Source organism: Rattus norvegicus, chromosome 11 (assembly GCF_036323735.1).
Source record: "Rattus norvegicus strain BN/NHsdMcwi chromosome 11, GRCr8, whole genome shotgun sequence".
NCBI classification, from domain to species: domain Eukaryota; kingdom Metazoa; phylum Chordata; class Mammalia; order Rodentia; family Muridae; genus Rattus; species Rattus norvegicus.
In genome coordinates this window covers 82,091,357-82,101,959 of record NC_086029.1, presented here as the reverse complement: position 1 = coordinate 82,101,959, position 10,603 = coordinate 82,091,357, and the positions used below count along the sequence as shown (strand labels likewise).

General features: G+C 47.1%; 1 long non-coding RNA gene across 2 annotated transcripts in view; it reads right to left on the bottom strand.

Annotated features, from left to right (window-relative positions):
* Nucleotides 1-7,941: 7,941 nt before the first annotated feature.
* The window catches only part of LOC120095670 (uncharacterized), a 7,832-nt gene continuing 5,170 nt past the window's right edge, over nt 7,942-10,603 (bottom strand). The window contains exons 3-4 of one of the 2 annotated variants that reach the window (XR_010056308.1): nt 8,564-8,798; nt 7,942-8,128 (exon numbers count right to left, since the gene is read on the bottom strand). This is a non-coding gene — a long non-coding RNA (uncharacterized LOC120095670). Of the gene's footprint in view, nt 8,799-10,603 lie in introns of both variants that reach the window. The other variant, XR_005491386.2, reaches the window with a different exon arrangement.

Sequence of the window (10,603 nt, the reverse complement as noted above, 5' to 3'; positions counted from 1 at the left end):
TCAACATCACTAATCATGAGGGAAATACAAATCAAAATCACAATTAAATACTACCTTACACCCATCAGAATAGGTTATGTGTCTTTGCCACTAAAAGGAACACAGGAACTTGAGAGATGTTTTTGTCCAAAGCTGTCATTTACAGCATGGAAAGCTCAGCTCATGGGTGTTACTTTACTCACAATGAGGAGCACAGGGGGGGTAGGGGGGGACACGACGACGACAACACTGGACTTCACCTGTGCGGTGATAACTGAACGCACCCGTTTGAACGGGTCCGCAGGGCCCAGGAGTGTGGTCAGTCAGACACTGCTCCAGACATTTCTGCAAAATGTACCTGAACGGAGTTGGCGTTCAATGTGGACTTTGAGTGAAGCAAATTGCCAAGAGCCCCAAGCAGGTGCAGGCCAGAAAGGCTGGCCTCCCAAGAGAGGGCAGAAATGAGACTTCCCCCTCTATCCTCCACTTCCTACACAGAAGAGACATAAGTCTTGGATCAGGCTCTGGCATGGTACAAAACGTAGCCGAGAACATTTGGGGGATCACTGTAGATGTTTTGACTATAGATGAAGCATCAGCGTTAGAAAATCATAGTTAACCTTACTTCCATTTTCAGGTTTGAGGTGACGTGGCATTCTTCTGCTGTAAATACATATACTGAAATACTTAAAAGTTGATTGGGTTATCATGGCTTTAAATAGACTTTTAATATTTCTACAAAACTCAAGTAAAGGAAACACAAGTGTGCTGACACAGACCTGTGATTCTGGAGGCTGAGGCAGGAGGATCTAATCCCACCTTGGCCGCACACAGTGTGGACTCCAGGTGGACTGGAGCCACACAAGGAGACTTTGACAAGTAGCTCGCTTGTCCCAGAGGGCGCCGGGCACACAGGAGAGAGCAGCAGTTATGGTGGGTTGTGAGAGATGGCTAGGGTTACACTACCACACAGACCTGAGAGGAAGGGCCTGCACTCCTTAGTTCTCATTTCCTTCCTGCTTAGCACCCCCTTTGGTTTGTAAGTTTCTGAGAAACTCTTGCTTTCAAGGGGCATCCTCAGGGGGTGAGTTAGAAACTGGAGTCTCCAGAGCTGTCCCCTGGGGCAAAGGGATCAAGGTGAACCATTGCAGGCCGACTACAGGGTAACAAAAGACCAAATGATCGATCTCCTGGGGAAGCAACAAAATCCCATCTCTGGAAATATCAACTGCAAGGAGGAGGGGGAGGGGGAGGGGGAGGGAGGGAGGAGGACGAGGAGGCCGAGGACAACGAGGATGAGGACGAGGATGAGGACGAGCAAAGATGAGGCTTTCGTGACCCCTAAAGCCCTTTGTAACTCCAGATGCCAGACCCCAGGCAAAAAAAAAACAAAAACAAAAACAAAAACAAAAACAGTGAAGCCAAAAGTGGCAAGAAAATGGAGACCCTAAAGGGAGGCAGATACTGGGGGGAGGGGCGGGACCCAGAGTTCATTCCTGCTTTCTGGTTTCCCTGGAGGGACCCCAGCTTCCCTGCCAGCTTCTGTCAATTTCCTTCAGTGTCCGATTTCACTTGATAAGGAAGCAGGGGGCTGGGGAGGGAGCCTCACCAGGCTCCGCGGGGAACATTGATGGCCCTGAAGCAGGAACGCTCGACGTCAACTCTTCCTGCCCCATCCAGGGAGATTTAACAGGGGAGAAACCACAGCCTAATTAAAGCTAGGGTTGTTTTGAACTCTGCAAATACAGCATGTAAAGCGAACAAAGAACCCCGGCCAGCATATTTCCGAGTTCCAGAGAGGAAAGAACAATACAGTCAGGTCAACAAACGGGACCCTAGGGCCACTTTGTCCTGGACAGGATATAAAGATGAATAGCCTCTTTTCTTACCCTCAAAATACTCCCAGGTTTCAATTGCACCAGAAAGCTAAACAACAAACAAGAAAGAACAGCTCACTATAAACCGCGCTTCATCCTGCGTTTCCAGAAGAGGATGTGGAATCTCCCTGGAAATTGCAAGCAAGCACACTGTATCCCATATCCGCCTCACCCTTCCAGGGTGGTTTAGATGCGTCCAAATCTGCTCCTCTATTGGGCATGGCTGCTTGGGGAAACAGAATGTGGGGAGTGTGACTGCCCTTATTCCACTTCACCTCAGGGGCGGTGTGGGGCTGTAGGGAAGCACAGAGACACCACTCCAGGGGTAGAAAGCACAGTCTGAGAGAGTGGGAAAGCCGGAGCTGGCTCAGGGATCCTGGGGCTTCCTGCAATGAGGCTGGGAGTGGAAGAACAGGGCATGGAGTTGGGGCCAAGGGGGAGGGGGAAAGTGGAGCTCCGGCTGGTCCCACAGGGGATAGCCCTTGGTTTGACTGCAGCAGGCTTGGTGGTGGTAGCGTCTGGGAGCGCAGAGAGGCCTTCTACGGGAGATTAGGCTGTGGCTCTATAAGCAAAGGCCTCCTTCACAGCGCCCCATGGCGGATCTTAGTAAAAAGTGCCAGTCCATAGTTCCAAACAGTTTATTGTCACGGTGGAAAGTGGATGCATAAAACCATACCCCACTTCTCAGGATGGGCCTGAGACTAAATACCTTTTTGCAGGGAGGAGTGTCTGGGAAGGGAAGTTTTGGCAACAACCCTCAAGCCTCTAGGTACTTCATTAGCATGGAGAATTCTGTTTTGAGCCTATATGACCTGGGTCCCTTTTCTATTGTCAGTCTGAGGTGTTTAGGGATGCCTCTTCTATGTGTGGAAGGGCTTGGGGATGTTGTCCTCACATGACTGATGGCCACAAGTCTATGACAGGGTTGGGGGAGGGCTGGTGCCAGAAGCAGCCAAAGTGCCTAGGGTTCCTTTAGGGTGTCTGGGGCTTCAAGCCTTTAGCTCAACCTTACCAGACTTCCTCTCAGGATCCACAGCCCTGCATATTAGATTGCCATGGCCCCAAGAAAGAGCTAAGAAACCAAATCTCTCCCCCTACCCCTTCAGGTATATTTTCTCTGTGCAGCCCCATCTATCTTGGAACTCACTCTGTAGACCAGGCTGGCCTCAAACTCACAGAGATCCGCCTGCTTCTGCCTCCTGTATGTGCACATCTTTTTTTACATTCCATTTCTAGCCAGCCAGGGTGGACCAGAGATAGGTGATGTCCCTGTTTCTGCTCAGAGGTGTGGGGACACCAGGGAGGAAACCTCAGATCTCTCTTAGACATCTCCGTTTGTCTCTCCCCAACTTCCAGACCAATACCTACCAAGCCATCCTCTCCACAGATGGGAGCAGGTCCTACACCCTGTTTCTCTACCAGAGCGGTGGCATGTGACCCAGGGACTGTACAACCGAGTGCTCATGGGCTTCTCCAGGTAAGACAGGGTCAGCTTGCTGTCAGCACCGGCCTGTGAGAGCCAAGTGTTCCCCGCTCTCACGCCCATCCTGTGCTTGAACATGCAGCTCTTCCTGATGGACCCCCCCCCCCATTCATCCTGGCATTGTAAAAGACGTGGGACTCCACACCCTGGCTAGAATGGAATGTAAAACACTCTGATACAGATGAAACCTTCTTCCATTAGTACCTTAGTCTAGTACCTCAGTCACGTGAGGGGTTGTGGGATGTGTTGTTACTATTCATTTACAGACCCAAACACTGAGGTTCAGTAAGAGCAAGTGACTTACCTGAATGACTGACAACTTGGGCAATCTGTTGCGGGGAGCTTTGAATACCCCGTCTAAGCTCCAGGAACAGGCTACACTACCAGCTTCTCTTGAATCCATGGATAAAAGACATGTACACACAGTCCTTCAATTTCAACTCGCCTTTTGACACAGTTGCTGGGAGCTACTGTCACCCGCCAGGAAACCAGTGCCCTTAGAGAGAGAGTATTCTCCACAATCTCTCTACTGTGACATCGGTGTGGAGAGATTATCTAGGGTGCTGTGCCTGTGGGGTTTGGTAAAAAAAAACAAACAAAAAAAACAAACAAAAAAAAAACAAAAAACAAAACAGGAGGTCCTAAAATCACACTCTCTGGGGATCTTTGCAGAATTCTTCATTACCTCTATGTTTTGATACCCAATTACATATGTCCTGTTCCCAGGCGCTTTCCCTGTGGCAGCCATGCATGTACAAAGCTACATGTCTGACTGCAGGCAGAGCCCATGCCCTCCTACCCTGTCAACAAAAGATCAGCAAGTGAGTGAGGGGTGCGGAGACATGAGAAACTGGAGAAGCCCTTGCCTTCCAGGTGGTTAGAGGTAAATATGTTGAATCAGGGCAAATGTGCCAGTCCATGCTGTGTCTCTATACCACGTGATTGGATGGTGATTTTATGGATGGGTTGATCCACGATCCTGACAGTCACAGGGGAAATGGAGAAACTATCAGAAGTGAATGATGTCAACTTGACAAAATCCAGAATTTACCTGGGGAATGGGCCGCGAGGCACGACTTTGGGGGATGATCTTGATTGAAGTGGGAAGTCCTACCCACTAGGGGCAGCGTCATTCCCCAGGCAGGAGAGAGTGAGCTGATGAGCAGCACGTGCACATCCCTGTCTCTGCGACTGCAGATGAGTGTGACCACTGCTCTCAAGCTCATGAGGTTTTGAAATCCCTGCTGTGACCCCTTCTCTCTTAAGTTGCTTTTGCAGGGTCATCTTATATCAAGAGGAAAAGAAACTACCCCATAAGGGAAGAGGAGCAGCAAGAGAGAAGCTAGAACTTTCTTGGCTGAAAAATTATAACGAATTAAGTAAAAACTAAAGAACAAAAACCCAGGTCCTCAAAAAAGATTGAGCCAATCCTCCTCCTTCAGAAGACTCCTTGCTTTTTTGCAGAAAACATGGACGGGACTCACCACAGGGTGTGGGTTAGACTGGGAAGTAGAACTGAGGAACTAGTTAGCTTTCTCCATTTCATGGGTTTCCTCCTGCAAGCTCCTCCCTGCGGATTACCCCTGGCACCCCAACGTACCCCATCCTCTAATGTGTTGCTGCTGCCCCCTGCTGGATGAACCCTGTCAGACTCCCCCACTGGAAGGCCGCCATTTTCCACATGCAGGCAGGAGCTGAAGGAGGCAGGCAGTAAAATAGTATTTAGATATAGCCAGAGACCAAAATAAATCTGTTCTGGAAAAGTCTGGAACCTCTGGCTAGTAATCAATATACAAGCTCGTGAAAGGGAGAGAGCAAGAGGGACTGGGGGTAGGAGGCCACCTGGAGCGGGAGGCTTAAAGACCTCAACTGCCTGCCTTGTGCCCTGGGTCCATCCAAAGTGTACTCCCTTCCCCAAAGACAGTGCTATACGCCTGGGAGGTTTGCGAAGACTACGTGGCTAAGAGAATAACTTTCAAGTTCTTCGGTGATCTTTTCTGTCCTCTTATTCCAGAGACTCCAGACTTAGCCATTACCTCCTGTGTTAGCTTTGCCTCCCATGCCTCCTCCTCTCCCAGCCTGTGCTCCCACTCAACGAAACTTTTCATACTGCCCACGTCCTCACCCCCTCTGCCACTCTAGAATCTGTGGTGTCTTCTACTCACACCCCAACACTTACCAATCTGTAAATAGTAGATAGATAGATAGATAGATAGATAGATAGATAGATAGATAGATAGATAGATAGAGATAGAGAGAGAGATAGATAGAGAGATAGATAGATAGGGAGATAGAGAGATAGATAGGAAACAAAAATGAACAAAAATGAAATAAGAACAGTATATACACACATATATGGAGAGAGAGAGAGAGAGAGAGAGAGAGAGAGAGAGAGAGAGAGTGTTTCAGGTTTCATTTGTGTAGCTCTGGTTGTCTTGGAACTCATTCTGTAGACCAGGCTAGTCTCAGACAGAGATCCACTTGCCTCTGCCTCCAGAGAGCTGAGGGCACCACTGTGCCTGACCAGAAGAGGTAGATTATTTAAGCCAATAATTTCTTCCTTGTATTTTATATCGTTTGAATCTTGAACTATGTAACCATAACTCAATATTCGAAAAACAAATTCATTTTTTGTTTAGATTTTTTTTGAGATAGGGTCTCATGTAGCCTGGGCTGGCCTCAGATTTGATATGTAGGCAAAGATAAGTAACCTTAAACTCCTGATCCTCCTGCCTCCACGCCACAAATTCTGGAATTACAGGTGTCCATCACCAAGTCTAGTCTTAGGCAGTTCTGGGAGCAAGCCCAAGGCTTCCTGCATAAGCAATCACACTTTACCAGCTGAGGCACGTCTCCAGCCCTTACTGGATTACTTTTAATCAGAAGTCAATGAGAGGGCTGGAGAGATGGCTCAGTGGTTAAGAGCACCGGCTGCTCTTCCCGAGGTCCTGAGTTCAAATCCCAGCAACCACATGGTGGCTCACAACCATCTGTAATGAGATCTGATGCCCTCTTCTGGTGTGTCTGAAGATAGTGACAGTGTAATCATAATATATAATAAATAAATAAAATATTTAAGAGAAAACATTCAGACTGAGGTTGGATGGGATTTAAAAAAAAGAAGTCGATGAGAAATCTTGGAATAATATATATGTTGTGAATTTATATTATATACATTATATTATATACATTAATTTAAAATAATCATGGACAGAATAAACTCTACATTAAACATAAACTGTGAATTAAAACATGAGAAAGGAGTTGAGTCTGGTATCACAAGCCTTTAACCCTAGTACTGAAAAAGCAAAGGCAGGCAGATCTCTCAAAGTTCAAGGCCAGCTTGGTCTACATAGGGAGTTCCAAGATGGACAGAGCTACAGAGAAAGATCTTTTATCAAAAAACAACAAATTAATTAGCTGTACACTCCAAAAGGACCCTATCACCCTACGATATTGACACGCAGCTCAACGCCAGAAAGGCAAGCTGCCGCTTTAATAACAGGAACGACTTTAAACACTTATTTTATTTTGTTTATTCCAGGCAGGGTTTCTCTGTGTAGCCCTGGCTGTCCTGGAACTCACTCTGTAGCCCAGGATGGCCTCGAACTCACAGAGATCTGCCTGCCTCTGCTGGGATTAAAGGTGTTCCGTACAAAACAGGCCTTTTAAATGTGCTCTAAAGCATTACAAAATCCACGTTCAGTGTCACTTGTAAGGATGCCTAGAATTATAAAGAGAAAAGAGGACAGGAAGAAGGGAGACAGGAGGGAGAGGTGTAGGTAAGGATGCAGAAAAATCGAAAACTCCCTGCACCACTGGAGGGATAGGGCTGCTGTGGAAACCACTCTCCTCATAGACTCACTGTGTAGCCCACTAATGCTCCTCCTAGATAACTCTACTCAGAGAAATTTAAGACATTTAAATATAGTCATGCAAAGCTGTGTGTAAACGTCATAGCAGTACTGTTGGGAATGTCCAAAACTGTAACTAGTGAGCTCAAGAGACGACTCAGTGGTTAAAAGTACACTCACGGGGCTGGGGATTTAGCTCAGTGGTAGAGCGCTTACCTAGCAAGCGGAAGGCCCTGGGCTCGGTCCCCAGCTCCGAAAAAAAGAAAAAAGAAGGGGACTCGCAAACACCTGAGACGTGTAGGTGTGGTGGCGCGCGCACACCTTCAGTTCCAGCACTTGGGAGGTAGAGGCGAGTGGATCGCTGGGAGTCTGAGGCCAGCCTGGTCTACGTAGTGAGTTCCAAGATAGCTAGAGCTACATAACAGAGAGACCTTGCCTCAAAAACAAAACAAAAACCACCTGTAGCTCTAGGTCCAGGAGATCCAACACCCTACTCTGGCCTCCTAGCACACCTGAACACTCGTGACATATACTCAGACACACACATATACGTATATGTGGATATATAAATAAACTAAAAACCATAAGTAGCCCAAATGCCTATCAACGGATGCACGGGTAAACAAAACAGGGTATGTCAATTCAGTGGAATATTATCAAACGATAAAAAGGAATCAGTTACTAACGCTTACTATAACGTGGATAAATCCTGGAAAGGGGATTAGTGAAAGAAGTCATACACAAGACATCACGTATTGTATGATTCAGTTTGCATGAACTGTCTTTACATTTTTGGGGTGGGGGAGCATGTGGATGTCAGAGGATAAATTGAGGGAGTCAATTCTCTTCTTCCACTCTGAGGTCCCAGGCACCAAACTCCAGCCATCAAGCTTGGTGGCAAGTGCCTTTGCCTGCTGAGCCCGCTCACAGGCTCTCTGTATGAAAGTTTTAGAATAAATAAATCTGTTAATACAGAAAGCAGGTTAGTGGGTTCCGGGGTGTGCGGAAGACAAGGAGCTGAGGTGACAGAGGGCTCTTTTGCTGATTATTGATTACAAAGTGCTATGGCTCGGAGATTTGTGAGTGTACAAAGAGTCTAGGAATTGGGCACTGTGCGGTGGCAGATTTCACAGCCTGTGAAACCTATCCCAATAAAGCTACAGAAAAATAAAATGGCTGAAGTTGCCCTAGAATATAAGAAAAATACATAAAAAAGCATACAAGGGGTTGGGGATTTGGCTCAGTGGTAGAGCGCTTGCCTAGCAAGTGCAAGGCCCTGGGTTCGGTCCCCAGCTCCAAAAAAAAAAAAAAAAAAAAAAAAAAAAGGTATATACTGACTTCTAAGCAGGAGAAATATAAACGCGGCAGACCTTGGCGTGTTGAAGTAAAGTGTCGATTGTAGACCAAACAAATAAACAAAAACACCCTACGAAGCTCAGTGGTACGGCACGCTTGTAAGCCCAGGTTGAGACAGGAATTCTGTGAGTTCAAGGCCCGCCTGGGATACGGAACATGACTCCGAGGAAAGAGGGGAAAGGAGAACCATCCATTCCAAGTGTGGGTCCGGGAAAGTGAGATGAATCTTAAGGGCAACTTCTACTGCATCTGTAAAAAGAGAAACACCCACAAATAGGGACGGAGTAAAGGTGATCGTGGTTAAGAGGCTTCGGCTGACCCCCGCGGTGGCTGACCCCGCCCCGGCTGACCCCGCCCCGGCTAACCCCGCTGCGGCTGAAGGTTCTTTGGGCATATGTAACAGTGCCTGGAGCAGAATAGGCCTCCACGTCGAGCAGGTGGCCTTGTCTCTCTATTGACCCAGTTTCCCGTGTAAAAGAGGAACAACAGAGGCTGGAGAAATGACGCAGCGGCTAAGAACACTGACTGATCTCGCAGAGGACCTGGGTTCAGTGTCTACATCTGATGGCACACAGTCCCCTGTAACTCCAGTTTCTGGGGACAACATTTTCTGGCCTCTGAGGGTAATGGCATTTATGTGATGCACAGGATCTCTCTCTCTCTCTCTCTCTCTCTCTCTCTCTCTCTCTCTCTCTCCCTCCCTCCCTCCCTCCCACAAACACACACACACACATACACACACACACACACACACACACACACACACACACACACACACACATGTTTAGAAAAATAAAAATAAAGTTGAAAAATCTAAAATTGGAACAGAAATAATACCCAACTCATCAAGTTGCTCTATGAGTTCTGAAAATGATATAAAAGTAGATATGCCAGTAAAATTCCTTACGCACTCACAATATCAGGTGAGAAAATATAATAAAAAATAAATCTTTGCCAGGCACTTAGGAGGCAGACACAGGTAGATCTCTGAGTTTGAGGTCAGCCTGGTCTATGCAGTGAGTTCCAGGACAGCCATGACTACGCAAAAAGACCCTGTCTCAGAGAGAGAGAGAGAGAGAGAGAGAGAGAGAGAGAGAGAGAGAGAAAATATAAATCTTATTCTCGATTTAAAAACCAATGCAATCAACTTAGATGTCCCAAGGAAAGAGCATAGTTCCTTTCTACCCCTAAACTTTCCATCACTTAAATGGAACTCCACTAGGCTGATAATTCATCTCTCTTTTGACTCCTGGAGGACAAAGCGACTCTAAGTCATACATTTATGAAGGCTGATCTGGGCACACTGGGTTCTCATTAGCTTTTCTTTGGGGATACAAACTGGTGCTCGAGACCTATTGGAGATACGATATCCCTGCCAGCATGCTTGTGTAATGGCTTAATCCGCTAGGCTCTTACTAGCCAGTAAACTACATCCTTCACCGCCCTCTCTCAGCGCTGAAGGCAGTCTTTTGCCACAATGGATACTGCACCCTTATTTCTCAGTATGTTCTAAACAAATGGGAAGCTCAGTGCTGCCCGGACCCTCAGACACTATTACAGATTCAAATGATGGTAATGACTGTGGGGGAGAAAGCGTTTGTCAGAAAGACATCGAAACTCCCCAAGCCTTTTCATTCAATACGTGCACTGATTTGCAGTTCATCTTTTCAATTTCCAGTAAGCTCGACAAGCTAAGTTTAAAATCTGTGTGGAGGGCTGCGAGTCGTGGTACACGCCTTTAATCTCAGCACTCAGGTCGCAGAGCCAGGTGGACATCTGTGAGTTCCAGGTCAGCCAAGACTCTACAGAGAGATGCTGTCTCAACCAATCAACCAATCAAATCTATTTGGAGGAGCGGAAGGCTAAGAATGACCAGAGGAGTGTTAAAAAAATAAACTTGGGGGGGGGGGGTTGGGGATTTAGCTCAGTGGTAGAGCGCTTGCCTAGCAAGCGCAAGGCCCTGGGTTTGGTCCCCAGCTCTGAAAAAAAGAAAAAATAAATAAACTTGGGGCTGGAAAGATGGCTCACTGGTTAAGAGCACTGGCTGCTCTTCC